General features: G+C 45.0%; 1 protein-coding gene and 1 non-coding gene across 2 annotated transcripts in view; both read left to right on the top strand.

Moving 5' to 3' along the window:
• The window catches only part of SPRED2 (sprouty related EVH1 domain containing 2), a 123914-nt gene that overhangs the window by 98837 nt on the left and 6209 nt on the right, over positions 1-18868 (top strand). The gene's annotated exons all lie outside the window — the stretch shown is intronic.
• On the top strand, positions 9064-9136 carry TRNAG-GCC. Its single transcript has one exon. It is a non-coding gene; the product is annotated as a tRNA-Gly (tRNA).

The following is an 18868-nucleotide window of genomic DNA, read 5'->3' as shown; positions in this document are numbered from 1 at the left end:
GTTTAGGAGCATGAGAGACACTTGGCAATTTGGTATTTGCTGTTGCTGTTGGGATGCTGTCAGGGAGATCTCTGCCTTTTCATAATTTTGCTGCCCTGGGTTTTCCCTGGTCCCTCATGTTGCCGTGATGCTACAAGGCACATAGTATCAGCTCTCCTAGAGCTGTCCAGGGCGCTCTCCCAGTCCTCCTTCACACTTAAGGTGACTGGCCATCCTGGTTTGCCTGGGACTGTCCTAGTTTTAGCTCTGGAAGTCCCTAGTCCAGCAAAATACATACTTCAGTCCCAGGCAAACTGGGACAACTGGTCACCCTACTCTCAGAGTTTTGCATTAACAACCAGCTCCCCCAACCTCCCTTGCGCGGTGGGTGCGGGGCAGGGGAGTAGCCTTCCTGATGAGTAATTAAACATCTGATAAGCGTCCTGAAGGCGGAGTTGAGGTTAGAGCCAAGTGTGCTAAGGCAGGAAATGGCTTGGATATTTTGACACAGCTTGAGTTAATGGGATGTAACTGGAGACAAAATGATTTCTCAGCTTGCCCCTTCACTAAAATTCTGTGCTTTTAGAAGTTAATTAAACAAACAGTTCAGTGTGCACCTGCTGTGTGCTTGGTGCCATCAGGAGCTGTAGGGCAGCATTTCAAAGTCTCAGCCTTGACCCACAGGAAGAAATACATTTAAATTGTAACCTGGGACACACATCCATAGACATCCGAAACCAGATCATATTTCATGCCCTGCGTTGTGACTTTTTTCTTTTTACTTCCTTCTGCTTTTTATTATGAAACTTTTCAAGCATACAGGAAAATTTAAAGAATAGTATGGTGGACACCTGTAAACTCTACACCTAGAGTCAACAGTTGTAACATTTTGCCCCATTTGCTTTATCTGTGCATGTGTGTGAACTTACACACACGCACGCACACACATAATTTTTCTGCTGATCCAATAGAAAGTAAGTCGCCTCTAAATACCTGAGCATGCATTGTGTAAAAATAAGGCGCTCTCCTATACAACACCATTACTGGACCTAAGAAAATTAATAGGAATTTCATATCATCATCTAATAGTTCCCTGATAATTCCTCAGTTGTTCCAAGAGTATCTTTTATAAGCTGTGTTTTTATTTAATATTTTAAATGTTAGTTGCAACCCTTTAAACTTGATTCCCGACCCATTCATCCTGCAACTAGTAATTTGAAAAACACTACTTTGGGAAGACAGAGGTGTGTGAACCCAGCTCAAGCCCTCATGGAGGTAACTGGGTGGTCTGGACAGCAATGAGATGGGCCTGTGAGAAGCTTAGAAGCCAGCACAGACTGTAAAGTGATCTGGCCCAAGGTCCTTTACAAGGAGGGTTGTGGGGGTCAGAGAAGACCCCTGGGAGCTGAGGCTGGACCGGACCTCGGTGGCATTGGAACAGGGTTTGGGAACGGGCTTCGAGGCGGGGAGCGAAGGTGGCAGCAGGGATGCATGTACTGAGTTGCCTGAGCATTGCAGACCCTGACCTGACATGAGTAGAGAGTGCTTGGGATGGGGGCAACGGTGTGGGGGGGGATATGTCAGGAAATGAACTCAGTTGTGCCTCCGCACAGCGGCTGGTGTAATGTGGCTCTGAGCAGGCTTCCTACAGCGCTCCAAGCAGATCCTCTCGACAGTTGGCATGTTGCTTACATCTGTTCCTTTGTCACGTTTTGAGAGACAAACAACAGCAGGCGGGTTAAAAGGTGGCTTCCTGTGCTCCAGAGCAAAACTGTCATTCGCAGCTGCTTCCCAGCTACCTGCCAGAAGTGATTTATGGAAGCAGGAGAGGGCAAGAGGGAACAGGCTGATGATGGAAGCCAGCATCCCTCCTGGTTTTGTCCTTTAATCCACAGGGAATCAATGTGCTGCTCTAGGGTAAGGCCGAATGCCTGGAAGGAAGTATAGAAACAGCTCCGCTGCTTCCAGACGCTCGGAAACTCGCTGCAGGAGGAGTGCGACTTAATTGCACTCCCTGTGGGCCCTGATGTATATGATCCTTGCCTTCATTCCACTTGTTTACAAACAGGAGCCTATTAATAATACTACCTCCCTTCCCCAAGACAAGCCCAGTCATTAAGCCATTGACTATTAGCAACATCTCATGTAAGGATGGGAGTGTCGTCAGGGGCTAATGCGCCAGGTTTCCTGTTTGTTCACGAGCTCCCTGTCGTGAGACATTTTGTCCTAAGAAATCAGGGAGATTTCTGAAAGCTGCAGCCATGGAAGAGAGCAGCTGCGTTAACTCCTGTGTAGCCTATAGCTTCCCAAGGTTTGTTGCGTTCTAAAACTTATATTGGTAAGACAGATGTTTAGAACTTGGAACTCATTTATTATAGAAAGAGTATAAATGGTGATAGACCCTCTTACAACTTTTGACGAGCCAGAATGAGAATCTTCTAAGAGAACAGTGTATGTGGGAGAGAACCTTTAGAGGCATAACTTGAGGAACCAGGAGGAGGTCTTTTGTTTCTGCTGGCTGGAACCAGGGGTTTCCCTCTGTTTCAGGGGATTCCTTGGGACCGGGAGGAAAACAGGACACTGGACAACATATGGATGCACGTTCCACGTTGGGGGATGAAGTGGAGGAAGGGGCATCCCCATATCCATCATGGAGAAGTTGTTGGGCTTGGGTACTCGCCAAGCATGGGCTGTCTCATACTTTCCTGACTCTCGGCGCCTAAACCAGCCTGTCCCCCTGACTTCTCAGGATGGTAATTAGCATCCAGCTTAGCATGTGTGCACGCGTGTGCAGACACATACACACATACTCTGCCCACGCGTCTTGCCAGTCGCCAGCACATTGCCTCTGCAGTCATCCCACGCCTCTCCTGCCACTATCCTGGTGTGTGTCCACGTCTTTCCTGATGGAGCCACCACCAGGGACTCCAGATTAGCCACTGCTCTGATTTTCTGAGTCTTGGGCTATTTATCCATCTGTGTGTCTTAGTATTTCTCCCTGAACCAATTATGATTGTTCTCTCTTCTTTCAAATCCCATAGTACTCTTGTTTATTTCTCTCTTGCTACTTGAAAGCCTGCCGCTTTTTTTTGGTTTTCGTATTTTATCTGCTGAATGAATGACTCTTCATCTAATTAGAAGCAGTCCTCATTATAGTCTCTACAACCTTATAAAGCTTTGCTGTATAGGTGCTCAATAAATGGGTGCTGTGAACCCCAATATAGTACGTAACAATCATAGGGTTTCATATTTTACTCATTGGCTTTATTGCTATCCTGGGGGACCATCTAAAGGTGGGTGAGTTTGAGGGATTCTCAGTAGCTTCATGTCATATTTTTCTCGCTGTGTTTTCCGACGCATCTACAACTAGGAGACGAGCTCCAAGCATCATCACCCACACTAAGCCTTTGGCTGTTCATGTTCCTTGTTGCCTTCCACCCCGCACGGTCTCCTCTGCTCCCTGGGAGACCTCAGATACCGTGATCCATCCAGGTGCACGCAAATCCCTAGGTGGCCAGGGTGTGCCCGGCATTAAATATGGATGTGGGAGGGAATTCCAGTGCCTGAGCCATTTGGTACAAATTTGTAAGATGAGTAATGGAGAGGGTATAAAGCAACGACAACAAAGGCTAGTGTTCTGTGGCGGGCATTTGGGGACCTTGGTGAGAGTCAGCCCGCTCTCATCCGTGCCTCTGGCAGACAGCTTTTCATTTCTCTCCCCGGAGCCGGAGAGCCTTGAGAGGGACAGAATGGAAGGACCCTCAAGAGTCTATCCCTCTGTTGTGCTTTTGTCTTGTGGGGGAGACACGTGCTCTGGCATGTCTTGTGGAGGAGGCCCACGTGCCCTTGAGAGATGGACAGTGTAGCTCCGCGGAGAGGCCGAGCTGCTTTGCTCCCCAGCCTAAGACTGACGTTCTCCTGGAGCCCTACAGTTGAAGACTCTGGGCCCAGAGGGTTTGGGGCCCACAAGGAAGGGGGGTCATCGGGGTTGGGGAGGCAGTGAGTAAAGGGACTATATAGACCTAGAGAGGCTCTGGGTTTTATAGTCATTTAATGAACAATTTTCCAAGTTCCTATTTTGTAGGATCGGATCCATTGAAACCTGGTACCTTATTTACTGCTGCAGAGCTCTAAAATCATTTACAAATGTTATTAGCATCTTCGTAGCTGGACAAGGAGAATTTTAATACGATCTTGGGAGAATGCAGCTGCAGGGTACACGTACTTCCAGAGCAGGCTCGTCGAGAATCCGTGGTCAAGTGCTGTCGGTGCTTCAGCTGTCATTGTGCTGAGTGGCTGGATTCTGTCTCTAAAGCTGGGGGATTAGGGAAATATTTGCTTTATAGAAAGATACTTGGGGTGTAGAAAATAGCTAAGTCTTCATCTTCCATAATAAGAAGGCCTTAAATAATATCCAAAGCTGCAAATCAGGAAAGAGTAGCATTAACAAGATGCTGTTAAAAAGATGGAGAGAGAAATACAAGGAGAAAGAGCCACAAGAACTGAAGGTTTATTTCTCTGGGGAGTGAGAAGCTGAGATGGGGAGGGGCGAGATCACTACCTGAGATATTAAATGATATATACATACTGATTTTTTTTTAAGAAAGAAAAAAATAAGAGGGCGTTCGCTCAAAAAGGCGGGGAGTGGGGTGGTCAAGGGAGGAGGAAGAATCCAGCAATCCTGATTTCCCGCATCTGGGGGTTTAAAGAGATTGAAGAGACTCAACAGAGGTTGAGTTGTGTGGCTCGGTGCTCTTCTTCCGGCTGTTTTTTTCTGCCTCGTGTTAGGAAGCAGTGTTTCCACTGTGGAAATAATGGCACATTAAAGGTAGGAGACCTGACAAAAGAGTTAGCTGGAAATGTTTGGCTTGCAAGGAGGTGAGAATACCTGTAGACGTGCCAACTCCTCAGAATTCTAGGTCTTGGAAGGGATTTTTTCATATCAGCTGAGCCAGCCTCCTTCCTTCTGGCAAACAAAGTAGGATTTGCCTCATTTTATAGACACAAGTCGTGAAGTCAGATGGGCAACTTGCCTAAGATGACACAGCCAGTTCATAGTGGAGGAGCAACGAACACCATCTCCTCGCTCATCCCGTTCACCACTGCCGTAAATAATTATATTTATGGTATTTCAGCTGCTCTATTTTTTGTATGTCAGTCTTATGCAAGAATTATGTTTTAGATTCTCCTGGACCCAAGTTGGAAAGGGGGGAAGAGATAAGAGGATAAATATGTAACCAGTGGCCCATTCATGTGACAGACTTGAAGCCTGAGTGTGCGTTATAGCCTAGAAGTCCCCAGAGTAGCAATAGGAAGGCCAGCCCTATATGAGGTTTTTTTTCTTTTTTCTTTTTTATTTATTTGGCTCTGCCGGGTCTTAGTTGCGGCACGCAGGATCTTTTAGTTGCAGCTTGTGGGATCTTTAGTTGCGGCATGTGGGATCTTTAGTTGCGGCATGTGGGATCTTTAGTTGTGGCATGCGAACTCTCAGTTGCGACGTGTGGGATCTGGTTCCCTGACCAGGGATCGAACCCAGGCCCCCTGCATTGGGAGTGCAGAGTCTTAGCCACTGGACCACTAGGGAAGTCCCTATAAGGTTTTGATTTATTTTCCCACCTCCAACGTTTATTCTCCCACCCCAGTATTGCTTCTGGATTTGGGCAGCACTTCTCCATAGGGATTCCTAATGAACCCCTCACACTTTACAGCATCCATCCTGTGTAACGAGTTAACTTCTCTCTTGTGCACCTAGAATAGCACTAACTGTGTACCGTCATTTGCAGAATCGAGAGGAGTCATTCATAGCATTTTGTGTGGGTCGGAATTCTCTCCTAGAACCCAGTTAAGAAAGGCTGGTTGGGATATATGTATCCATATAGCTGATTCACTTTGTTATACAGCAGAAACTAACACACCATTGTAAAGCAATTATACTCCGATAAAGATGTTAACCAGCCTTTCTTTTTTTTTTCTTTTTTTGTTTATGTTATGGTGTTTCATCGTCCTTTAATTGTTTAGGGAGGCAGTCCTCCTTCACGTAGGAAAAATGTCTTTTACAGCATTGTCAGATTTTAGCCATGTTTTTGCCCAGACTGGAAAACGTGGTTCCTCCTCGTGCCCTATGCTTGAACCCTTGTTCCTCACAAGCTGCATTTGATTACTTTCTGGTTATTCAGAGCAGTTGCTCCTAGTGACATCTCCAACCCCTCCCGTCCACTTCAGGTACTTTCTAAAGCGTGGCTAGAACATGTGGTTGAAACCAAAGTATGAAGCAGCAGTTTGTCTTGTCCTAGGTGAGCTTTTGAGTCTTTGCAAGTCGTGGTTATTTTCATTCTTAAGTAGAAAAAAAATGAATTTGTGGAATTCTGTAAATATCAAGCTTTCACTTATAGAAGCAGAAGACTGCAGCATACCACAAAATTTTCCTTTTCTTGAAGAGTTTTTTCCACCTAATCCATCCCCAACACACATTAAAACTGAAGGCAAATCTACCAGTTTTGTAATAAATGGGGTTCGTTTACTGATGTTCTAAGAAAGAGGATGTTTTTAAAAGGTAAAGTGGCATATGACTCCTGTTTGTGCAGAGTTTGGAAGTTGGGGGGAGGCCAGGAGTCTAAACTTGGTTCTGCCGTTAATTAGCTGTGATCATTGATCCTTTTGGACTCAAAACCTTCCCAGGGTGAAATATTTCCTTTGAGTTTCTGTTTGCTGGCCCAAGGGGAGGAGAAGAAAAGGCACTGTGTCGTGGAGCTACCCCTGGCACCGTGCCCTGCACTTTCATGTACGTTACTGTATTTGGTCCTCACAACTGACCATGAGGTACTTATTGACACTTCCATTTCTGCAGATAAAGTCCCCAAGGCTCAGAGAGGTGAAGCAACTTGTGCTCAGTTCCATACACTGTTCACCTAGAATGCAAACCCCAAATCTGCTTGCTGCCTTTCAGAGAACTTTAAGAAAAGGAAATATTTATTCAATAAGTTTCAATAGATTTCGCATATGAAATATACCAGATTCTCATCATTGCCAAAGAGCCGCCTAAATAATGGACTTTTCAACTAGTACATCGGCTTAAAACCTCAACTGACTTCTTCAGTGGCACTATGGGGATCTCTTGTGCCTGCCTGAGAGCCCCAGTCTCATTTTAGAAGATCAGTTGATCGAAAATGTTTCTGTTGGGCTTCCCTGGTGGCGCAGTGGTTGAGAGTCCGCCTGCCGATGCAGGGGACGTGGGTTCGTGCCCCGGTCCGGGAAGATCCCACGTGCCGCGGAGCGGCTGGGCCCGTGAGCCATGGCCGCTGAGCCTGCGCGTCCGGAGCCTGTGCTCCGCAACGGGAGAGGCCACAACAGTGAGAGGCCCGCGTACCGCAAAAAAAAAAAAATGTTTCTGTTGTCTTTACCCTTGGAATTAAGGGATTGGGATAGAGTGGTGCAGGAACAGAATAAGTAAAAGAGAAAATAGGTTGAAAATGTAAATTACCTCTACAGAGTTTGACTAGGGGAACCAATCTATGGCGGTTTGTTAAGAAAAGCAAAAATGTTTTGGGGGAAGGACAGCTATGCTTTGTGGATGACACCAGGGAGGGGCGTCCCATTAATGCTGCTGGCTGAGACCCAGCACTGCATGGGGTGGCATGGAAGTTCTCAGAAGATGGGTGGGAGCTGCTTTATCTTCTGAATGCCAGTAATTATCAAGCTCACATTGCACCGTAAGAGGAGGATCTTTTTATTCAACACGTAATACCTACAGTGGCTAAATTAAAGCAATTAAATGTCTAAGGTTCAAACAAAAGCTTTGAGATGCTCTCAATTTCAGGAAGCCCAAAGGCATTTTGGTAGTCCACCAACTTGTGTCTTTCTTCACTTACACATGTATCATCTCATCTTTTTAAGCTGTGGATAGTAATATACTACTATTTCCATTTTATCAATTCATGCAGAGTACATGTTCAAGGTTACCTGAAACCCGCTTCCTGATCACAGCCCTGCCAGTGAAGCTAAGCTGTGGGTTTATCAGAGTCCTTTCCTTCCATGGCAAAATTTCACCTAATTTCAAAATTTAGAAACATAATACTGTTTTTCCTATAAATTTATTTATTTTTATTTTTGGCCGCGTTGGGTCTTCGTTGCTGCGTGCGGGCTTTCTCTAGTTGTGGCGAGCGGGGGCTACCTTCGTTGCAGTGTGTTGGCTTCTCTTATTGCGGAGCATGGGCTCTAGAGTACGCAGGCTTCAGTAGTTGTGGCGCGCAGGCTTAGTTGCTCCACGGCGTGTAGGATCTTCCCGGACCAGGGCTCGAACCCGTGTCCCCTGCATTGGCAGACGGATTCTTAACCACTGCGCCACCAGGGAAGCCCCAAAACTTGTGTTTTTTTTTTTAATGTGTGGGAATTTTGGTTTTGTTGTTGTTTTTCACCGTAGAAGAATGCCCACTTTATCTATCCTCTGGGTCCTGGACAGAATAATGTCTTAGAGTCTAGGACAGAGTCATCTCCTTTCCCCCCACCAGCAGCCTCTTAGACCCACACTGCCTGCTAGCTGGAGCCATAAAAGATTTCCTGCTCTGCTTGCCTCTTTGAAAGAGGACACCTGGAACCAGTGTAGGCCCTGAGGACAGGTGAGCCAGTGCATCCTGTTGACAGAATGGGGGACAAGTTCCTGTTTACCAAAGGGAAAAGGATTAGCCATAGGCCTGCCAGTCTAACAGCTACTGACGGGAAAGGCTTGCTTTGCTGAAGAGTTAGAAACGACAACTCAGCACCAAACCACCGGAGCCGGCAGTCTCCTGACGCCCAGAACAGTTTACTGTCTTCTGAGAGGCAGAAGATGCCCAGACTTCAATGAGATGTCTCATCTCCCAGCCTGAGGCTGAGGAGAATGCTATATACTTATATATAAATGCACATGTGCATACACGCTTTTTTAAAAAATAAAATGGAAGCCCCTGCAATAGGAAGAATATTGAATATTGCTTTGGTTGTATCAGTGGCTGAAATCTATTTTGGTGGTAGATTGCAGTAAAAATAATACGCATTGGGGTCATAACTACTAGCTAGCTGTCTTTAAAAATTCAAAGCATCGGGAATTCCCTGGCGGTCCAGTGATTAGGACTCTGCACTGCCACTGCAGGGGGCCCAGGTTCAATCCCTGGTCAGGGAACTAAGATCCTACACAGGGCGCAGGGTGCAGCCAAGAAAAAAAAAATTCCGCAGCATCTACAAGACAGGGCAGAATTCTACCTCTGTCAGTCTGAATTAGTCCTGCAGCTTTTTTTCCTATGTGGTGATGACTTCTTCTTATTTTCTTTATTTTTTATTGAGGTATAGTTGGCATACATCCTGTGGCTCTCGAATCACTAAGCAATAGCCTTAGACTCCTCTGTAATGTTCTGAGGAGGAAGCCAGAACGATTGCACAGAAAACTTTTAGAACTCAAACAGACCTTGGAGGTCATCCAGGGCGACTCCCTGTTTTACACATGAGGACACTGTGGCCCACAGAGGTTAACACCTGGCCCAAGACATGTGGCCTAGCCTGGCCTAGAGTCGAGGTTTCCCAGTTCCCTCCGAGGGGTGCTATTTTTGCTTAACGTTTCTGTATGATTCCTGGATGGCGCAGATCAGCTCCTTAAAGAGTTTCTTCACTTTGTTTTCTATGCCTTATTCAAAACACATAGGCCCGTCACTCCCCAGAAATGGCTGCTCGGATCAGGCTTGGCTCTACAAGCTGCGTGTTCACATCAGCTCACGTGCTCCTGGGGATACAGAGAGGATCAAGCAGCTGTACTTGTTTGCTTGCCTCTCTGGAGGTGGCATCCGTCCCATTTGCTCCATCCCCAAGAGGAGAAGAAAATTAATGGTTGGTTGCCAGCCTCCCAGTGTTTTCCCTACCAGTGTGGACTTGATCAGGCTGGTCGTGTCTCTATTTTATTAAGGTTGGAGGGGCCCACTCTTTCATGTCAGTGCCCTCTGACTCTTGCTTCCACCTCCTTTCCCTTTCTTTTCTCAGCCTCCTGTGCTTCCTTATTAAACTCTTGTCTCAGATTACTGCCTTTAGGACCAGGCCGTGCAAAGCTTATTACTCAAAATACGTGTTTTAATATAACCACAGAAAAATTTGAAAATGTAGTCAAAGGTATACCCCTTAAAAGGGGGACCAAATTTAGGTGGTTAAGAAACGTAATACCCATACATAAAATAGATAAGCAGCAAGGACGTACTGTATAGCACAACGAACCATATTTAATATCTTGTAATAACCTATAATGGAAAATAATCTGAAAAAATGTTTGTGTCTGAATCACTTTGCTGTACACCTGAAACTAACACAATATTGTAAATCAACTGTACTTCAATTTTTTTTTTTTTTTAAAGAACTCCCATGTTATAGATATTGTTCCAAAGTATAGAAAAAGGTAGAACACTGCCTAGCTCAGCTGACAGGACTAGCGTAACCCTGCTGCAAAAATTAGCAAGATGAGCTCAAGTAGAGGAAAAACAGGGGCCAAACTCACTTATGAATCTAGACGTAAAGTTTTAAAGTAAAATATTACCAAATCACATCAGATATTTATAAAACAAATGTAATGAAAGACCAGTAGAGTAGATCGTATCCCAGGCACGCAAAGATGGTTTATATTCGCAAAGTTTAACTGTTTGATTCATGCATTAATGAAACAAAGGTGAGAGACTGTAGTCATCTCAATAGACACAGAAAAACCATCTGGTTACATCCAACATCTTTTGGTGAAAACTCTTAGCAATCTAGAATCCAAGGAAACTTTTGGAACTTTATAAATTTATTTATTTATTTTCGGCTGTTTTGGGTCTTTGTTGCCACACACGAGCTTTCTCTAGTTGTGGCGAGCAGGGGCTACTCTTCGTTGCAGTGCGTGTGCTTCTCACTGCGGTGGCTTCTCTTGTTGCGGAGCATGGGCTTCAGTAGTTGTGGCATGAGGGTTCAGTAGTTGCGGCTCGCAGGCTCTAGAGCGCAGGCTTAGTAGTTGTGGCGCACGGGCTTAGTTGCTCCGCGGCATGTGGGATCTTCCTGGACCAGGGCTTGAACCCGTGTCCCCTGCATTGGCAGGGGGATTCTTAACCACTGTGCCATCAGGAAAGTCCAAAACTTTGGGAACTTTATAATCACTCCAGTTATCTGGAAACATTATATATAAAACAGAGAATCGTTAGAAGTCCCACCAAAGTTAGGTTCAAGTCAAACAGAGACGTTCTGTTTTTCCATATCATGCTGGAAACCCTGGCAAAATGTAGTTAGGCAAGAAAAAGAAGGTACGAATATTGGAAAGGAGACCAGACTATCTTTTGCGGGTGACAGGATTTGCTTAGAAAAGTCCAGAGAATCACTGGATAAAGCATTTGAATTTTTAGGAGTTAAGCAAGGGGACCCGATCACAGGATCAGTAACTTTTCTATATAATCAGTAGTGACTGTTTAGAAAATGGAAATGCTTAATCTCATTTCGTTTTTGCAGTAACCCTGAGGACAATTTTTGCTCCATTTTGCAGATGTGAAAACTGGAGTTAGAGGTCACCTTGACCAAAATCAGACAACTTATAATTAGAGAATTGATTCAAATCTAGTCTGCCTGGGCTGAGACCCTGTTTTTTAGCATTATAACATTCCATCGCATTTCTGTTGTTCAGTGCCTCATGTTAGGTTACAGCCTTCTTAACTGGACATCTTTTTAACAGAGCATTGACATTGAGCTGGAGTCGAACGCAAACCCAGAGGCAAGTTTTTTTGGCGGGTACATTTGCAGGTGACAGTGGTTGTGCGCACTGCTTCAGGTCACACGGGACCTCCTACAAGTGGGCAGCGCCGCAGTGGCAGTGTCTGGCCTTGTTCACAGGGGGTGGCATCAAAGGCTGGCACTGCCTGCTCTGACTCAGGAAGCCTGCCGCTGAAGCCACCCCACTAAGGAGCCTGAGGTCCTCAAGCACAGAGGACCTCTGCTTTTGTTCTTCTTGAGCTCAAACCTGCAGCACTTCCGAGATTCCCTTGCCCCACCACCAAGGCGAGCTGAAAAGGCAGCCAGTCTTTCCAGGTTGAAGGTGAAGCTCTCCGATCGGTAGGTTGGTGGGTGTCATTAGCTTGTGCACCCAAGTAACAGAGACATGTTCTAGAATCTTGCTTGTTGATGTGCGGATGTGCACAGCCTAGTGGCTGCTTTTCTCCACGAGCAGAGAAGGGGGCACCAGTCCAGAGGTACGTGTGATGAAAGGTTTTTCCTCTCGCCTCTCTTGGAGATACCCTGATAGTACATTCCTTCTGTTGGTAGGTCACTTGAGCCTCTTGACAAGATTTATCTGATAGCAGAGATGGGAAGCCTCAGCTTCCAATGGAACCTCTCCTGCGTGCTCTAAGCCCAGAGCAGGCTGGTGGCAGGAGGCTGTGGGCCGGGCTGGGACCTCCCCGCAGGAGGCGGTAAACTGGGGGCACACCTCCGCCTTCTGGCTTCACCGCTCCTCTGTACAGATTTGTTGTCAGAGTAGGAGAATTCGAAAGGCCTTTCTCAGTCTCACGTTCTCTGAATTGTCAGAAAATTGTCCAGGAACTTTGCACTTTACAGTGGGAAGAGGCTGGCCGGGGCTGGGGAGGAAAGATGGGAGCATTAGAAGGGAGAGTCTGATTGGCTGAGGAGTACTAGGAAATACCGGGTGTGCCTCATTTCTCAGAATGACTTTCCCTACATTAACCTGGACACAGGTCACAGAAAACGGGGTGGATTCAGGTGACTAACACCAGGTGAGGGATGTGTTAACTGAGTTTCCAAGAACTAAATGGCAAGTGCGTATTACAGTGTTTAGTACGAGGGTAGCTTCTAACCTAAGACGTGCCTGGCACACGCGTGTTGGATAAGAGTTTAACCCTTGAGATGTGAATCATTCTGAAGGGCCCTTATCTACTGATTCAGAAAGTATTTATTGAGATCTGTAGAAACCTTTGTATTCTTAACATCTTTATTGGAGTATAATTGCTTTACAATGGTGTGTTACTTTCTGCTTTATAACAATGTGAATCAGTTATACATATACATATGTTCCCATATCTCTTCCCTCTTGCGTCTCCCTCCCTCCCAGCCTCCCTATCCCACCCCTCCAGGCGGTCACAAAGCACCGAGCTGATCTCCCTGTGCTATGCGGCTGCTTCCCACTAGCTATCTACCTTACGCTTGGTAGTGTATATATGTCCATGCCTCTCTCTCACTTTGTCACACCTTCCCCTTCCCCCTCCCCATATCCTCAAATCCATTCTCTAGTAGGTCTAGTAGGACACAGTCTTTATTCCTGTCATACCCCTAGGTTCTTCATGACAGTATTTTTTTTCTTAAATTCCATATATTTGTGTTAGCATATGGTATTTGTCTCTCTCCTTCTGACTTCACTCTGTATGACAGACTCTAGGTCTATCCACCTCATTACAAATAGCTCAATTTCGTTTCTTTTTATGGCTGAGTAATATTCCATTGTATATATGTGCCACATCTTCTTTATCCACTCATCCGATGATGGACACTTAGCTTGTTTCCATCTGCGGGCTATTGTAAATAGAGCTGCAATGAACATTTTGGTACATGACTCTTTTTGAATTATGGTTTTCTCAGGGTATATGCCAGGTAGTGGGGTTGCTGGGTCATATGGTAGTTCTATTTGTAGTTTTTTAAGGAACCTCCATACTGTTCTCCACAGTGGCTGTATCAATTTACATTCCCACCAATAGTGCAAGAGGGTTCCCTTTTCTCCACACCCTCTGCAGCATTTATTGTTTCTAGATTTTTTGATGATGGCCATTCTTTTTTTTTTTTTAAACATCTTTATTGGGGTATAATTGCTTTACAATGGTGTGTTACTTTCTGCTTTATAACAAAGTGAATCAGCTATACATATACATATGTTCCCATATGTCTTCCCTCTTGCGTCTCCCTCCCTCCCACTCTCCCCATCCCACCCTTCCAGGCTGTCACAAAGCACCGAGCTAATATCCCTGTGCCTTGCGGCTGCTTCCCCCCAGCTATCTACCTTACTACGTTTGTTAGTGTGTATATGTCCATGACTCTCTCTCGCCCTGTCAAAACTCACCCCTCCCCCTTCCCATACCCTCAAGTCCGTTCTCCAGTAGGTCTGCGTCTTTATTCCTATCTTACCCCTAGGTTCTTCATGACATTTTTTTCCCTTAAATTCCATATATATGTGTTAGCATACGGTATTTGTCTTTTTCTTTCTGACTTACTTCACTCTGTATGACAGACTCTAGGTCTATCCATCTCATTACAAATAGCTCAATTTCATTTCTTTTTAAGGCTGAGTAATATTCCATTGTGTATATGTGCCACATCTTCTTTATCCATTCATCCGATGATGGGCGCTTAGGTTGTTTCCATGTCCTGGCTATTGTAAATAGAGCTGCAATGAACATTTTGGTACATGACTCTTTTTGAATTTTGGTTTTCTCAGGGTATATGCCAAGTAGTGGGATTGCTGGGTCATATGGTAATTCTATTTGTAGTTTTTTAAGGAACCTCCATACTGTTCTCCACAGTGGCTGAACCAATTCACATTCCCACCAGCAGTGCAAGAGTGTCCCCTTTTCTCCACACCCTCTCCAGCATTTATTGTTTCTAGATTTTTTGATGATGGCCATTCTGACTGGTGTGAGATGATATCTCATTGTAGTTTTGATTTGCACTTCCCTAATGATTAATGATGTTGAGCATTCTTTCATGGGTTTGTTGGCAGTCTGTATATCTTCTTTGGAGAAATGTCTATTTAGGTCTTCTGCCTGTTTTTGGATTGGGTTGTTTGTTTTTTTGTTATTGAGCTGCATGAGCTGCTTGTAAATTTTGGAGATTAATCCTTTGTCAGTTGCTTCATTTGCAAATACTTTCTCCCATTCTGAGGGTTGTCTTTTGGTCTTCTTTATGCTTTCCTTTGCTGTGCAAAAGCTTTGAAGTTTCATTAGGTCCCATTTGTTTACTTTTGTTTTTATTTCCATTACTCTAGGTGGTGGGTCAGAAAGGATCTTGCTGTGATTTCTGTCATAGTGTTCTGCCTATGTTTTCCTCTAAGAGTTTGATAGTTTCTGGCCTTACATTTAGGTCTTTAATGCATTTTGAGCTTCTTTTTGTGTATGGTGTTAGGGAGTGATCTAATCTCATACTTTTACACGTACTTGTACAGTTTTCCCAGCCCCACTTATTGAAGAGGCTGTCCTTTCTCCACTGTACATTCTTGCCTCCTTTATCAAAGATAAGGTGACCATATGTGCGTGGGTTTATCTCTGGGCTTTCTATCCTGTTCCATTGATCTATCTTTCTGTTTTTGTGCCAGCACCATACTGTCTTGATTACTGTAGCTTTTAAGTATAGCCTGAAGTCAGGGAGCCTGATTCCTTCAGCTCCGTTTTTCTTTCTCAAGATTGCTTTGGCTATTTGGGGTCTTTTGTGTTTCCATACAAATTGTGAAATTTTTTGTTCTAGTTCTGTGAAAAATGCCAGTGGTAGTTTGATAGGGATTGCATTGAATCTGTAGATTGCTTTGGGTAGTAGAGTCATTTTCACAATGTTGATTCTTCCAATCCAAGAACATGGTATATCTCCATCTATTTGTATCATCTTTAATTTCTTTCTTCTGTGTCTTATAATTTTCTGCATACACGTCTTTTGCCTCCTTAGGTAGGTTTATTCCTAGATATGTTATTCTTTTTGTTGCAATGGTAGATGGGAGTGTTTTCAGATTTTTCATCATGAGTGTATAGGAACGCCAGCGAGTTCTGTGCATTAATTTTGTATCCTGCTACTTTACCAAATTCATTGTTTAGCTCTAGTAGTTTTCTGGTAGCATCTTTAGGATTCTCTATGTATAGTATCATGTCATCTGCAAACAGTGACAGCTTTACTTCTTCTTTTCCGTTTTGGATTCCTTTTATTTCCTTTTCTTCTCTGATTGCTGTGGCTAAAACTTCCAAAACTATGTTGAATAAGAGTGGTGAGAGTGGGCAACCTTGTCTTGTTCCTGATCTTAGTGGAAATGCTTTCAGTTTTTCACCATTGAGGACGATGTTGGCTGTGGCTTTGTCATATATGGCCTTTATTATGTTGAGGAAAGTTCCCTGTATGCCTACTTTCTGCAGGGTTTTTATCATAAATGGGTGTTGAATTTTGTCAGAAGCTTTCTCTGCATCTATTGAGATGATCATATGGTTTTTGTCCTTCAATTTCTTAATATGGTGTATCACGTTGATTGATTTGTGTATATTGAAGAATCCTTGCATTCCTGGAATAAACCCCACTTGATCATGGTATATGATCCTTTTAATGTGCTGCTGGATTCTGTTTGCTAGTATTCTGTTGAGGATTTTTGCATCTATGTTCATCAATGATATTGGCCTGTAGTTTTCTTTATTTGTGACATACTTTTCTGGTTTTGGTATCAGGGTGATGGTGGCCTCATAGAATGAGTTTGGGAGTGTTCCTCCCTCTGCTATATTTTGGAAGAGTTTGAGAAGGATGGGTGTTAGCTCTTCTCTAAATGTTTGATAGAATTCGCCTGTGAAGCAGTCTGGTCCTGGGCTTTTGTTTGTTGGAAGATATTTCATCACAGTTTCAATTTCAGTGCTTGTGATTCGTCTGTTCATATTTTCTATTTCTTCCTGATTCAGTCTTGGCAGGTTGTGCATTTCTAAGAATTTGTCCATTTCTTCCAGGTTGTCCATTTTATTTTGAAACCTTTGTATTCTGAGACACCATCCCTTTTTCTCCTGAGTTTGTATGAGTCAGGGCACACTGTCTTACTTGGAATAGTTGTACTCGTATTCATCTCACCAAGATTAACACAGAGCAGGCACTGGCGTGGGCCCTCCTGGGTTTGCAAAGCCAGTGATGTGGTGCGTTGAGATCCCACCGTGCTTGGGGAGCAGGGTCTGCATTTCTGTCCAGCTCTGCCAGTGGTTGCCTGCCACTGGTCGGCAGGATCCCGAATTTCTCCGAGTCTCTGTTTTCCTGTGTGTGATGTGGAGACAATATTTTGCCTGCAGTGGTGTTCACATGTAGCCAGGGCCTGGCCCATCATAAGCCTTCACATAATGTGAGACTGTTAAGGGTTGTTTGCGTTGTCGTGCTGTCAACTTACAACCACCGGTGTGTTAAAAGAGGGAGGCAGGATCTCCAAAGACATAAGGAAAGGGTGGGTGAGACTTGGAGGACAGACCAGAGTTTGGAAGAAAGTAAAAATTCTTGTATATCAGTCTGGTCTCTTTCAGTTGCTGGGATTTGAGGGGTAAATAGCAACTCTTTCCTGTCTGAGTTCTGAACCAGTTGAGAAGAAAAGATAGGAGCCCTTTCTTTACTGATGAGGTTAGTGCTGGCGTACACCTGTGGGAAGTGGACATTCCAGGAATGGACCCCAGGATTAGACAGACCTGCCCCACCAGGCACACGTGCGCTGGGTCTCCACACCCTCCCCGCAGTGGGGTGGGCCCTCGACCTCCAAGTAGACCGCACAGTCCCAAGAATGGTTGCCAGCACATGCAATTTGCCAGTTGGGTGGCTCCCAAGAGGTAGAGGAGGGAAGTAGCAGGCTCTGGACACCCTGTTCCATTCCACCTGCTGCAGAGGAGTGAGGCGAGAGCGAGGCCAGGAATGTGATGCAGGTGGAAGGCTGCCACAGAGAAGGAATTGGGGAAAAGTGCACCCAAGGGACGAACCCAACGCATTCTGGGTTAAATTATCAAAGGGAGTTGGCTCTTACCTTTGGGACATCTTAGGGTGGACAGGATTCAGGCTTGGCTGGATGTAGAAGCTCAAGTGGTGTCTGCGGGGGCCTTCTTCCCTTGGTTTTGCCTCACTTCATCCTCATACAGTTTCTTTCCCTGCCGCCTCACCAGGATTCCAGGCTTACAGGACCCTTAGCTCTTAACTTCAGAGATAGAAACAGACAGCATCTTTTCTGACCTCTCCATCAGAACTCTCTCCGTACTGCCTCAGGGAGGACTGTGTGGGTGATCCATATCTGAATCAGTCACTGGATTGTTGTGGGACTGGAAACAGCATCAGCCCTGCATCACATGAACCAAACAGAATCAAAGAAAAATCCAGGAGGCTTGGGTTTCCCAAGGCATGCTGCACGTGTCCAGCAGGTTTTAAAAATTAACGTCAGTTGTGCTGCATAATGGAAATAACGGGTGTCTTTTCTTTTTCCTGGATACTTATACTCCCATTTTTCTAAGCGTTTATTACTTTATAAATGGGGGTGGGGGAACAACTTTTATAAGTCTATTTGTTTCAACCTTACCTTGCTCTTTGGAGGATCTATGACACGAACAAAAAAATAGGAAAATAAAAGGAGATAAATAAGCAAATACGATAAGGGGAAGATAAAAGTGAGAAGCAACAGCAAAGGAGGAGTTCCTAGATATTTACCAGAAATAGGACACCTAGATATCAAGGGAAATCTTTGCATTTATTTGCGAAGAAAACAAAAGGGGGCGGGTGGGGTCCATCCCTCTAAGGAAGTAGGGGTGTAGTGAGCATTCTGAGGGGCCCTGGTTTTAAAGGCAGTGGTCAGCTGTACTTGACAGAAGTCTTTATGAACATGTGACTCCCGGGCCCCAGGGATGGAGCGAGTGACCATCACCTGGGGTCACCGGGGGGCATGAAGCACTCAGGTGGTGGGCATACAGGGAGGCGAGAGGGCCTGTGCTCTGTCCACAGCCACAGTCCATTCTGATAGCTGATCACCTTCCTAAGACGCCATCATGCAGGCTCCAATCTGAACTCGTCGCCTCTACTGAGAAAACAGCTCTGCCCTCCCTCTCCAGAGATGGTGACCCCCAGGCTTGCCTCCGAGCTGAAGATTACAAAATTTCTTCCTGGAAAG

Source organism: Phocoena sinus, chromosome 13 (assembly GCF_008692025.1).
Source record: "Phocoena sinus isolate mPhoSin1 chromosome 13, mPhoSin1.pri, whole genome shotgun sequence".
NCBI lineage: Eukaryota > Metazoa > Chordata > Mammalia > Artiodactyla > Phocoenidae > Phocoena > Phocoena sinus.
The sequence above is the reverse complement of the archived record's forward strand: the minus strand, read 5'-3'. Positions and strand labels throughout refer to the sequence as shown.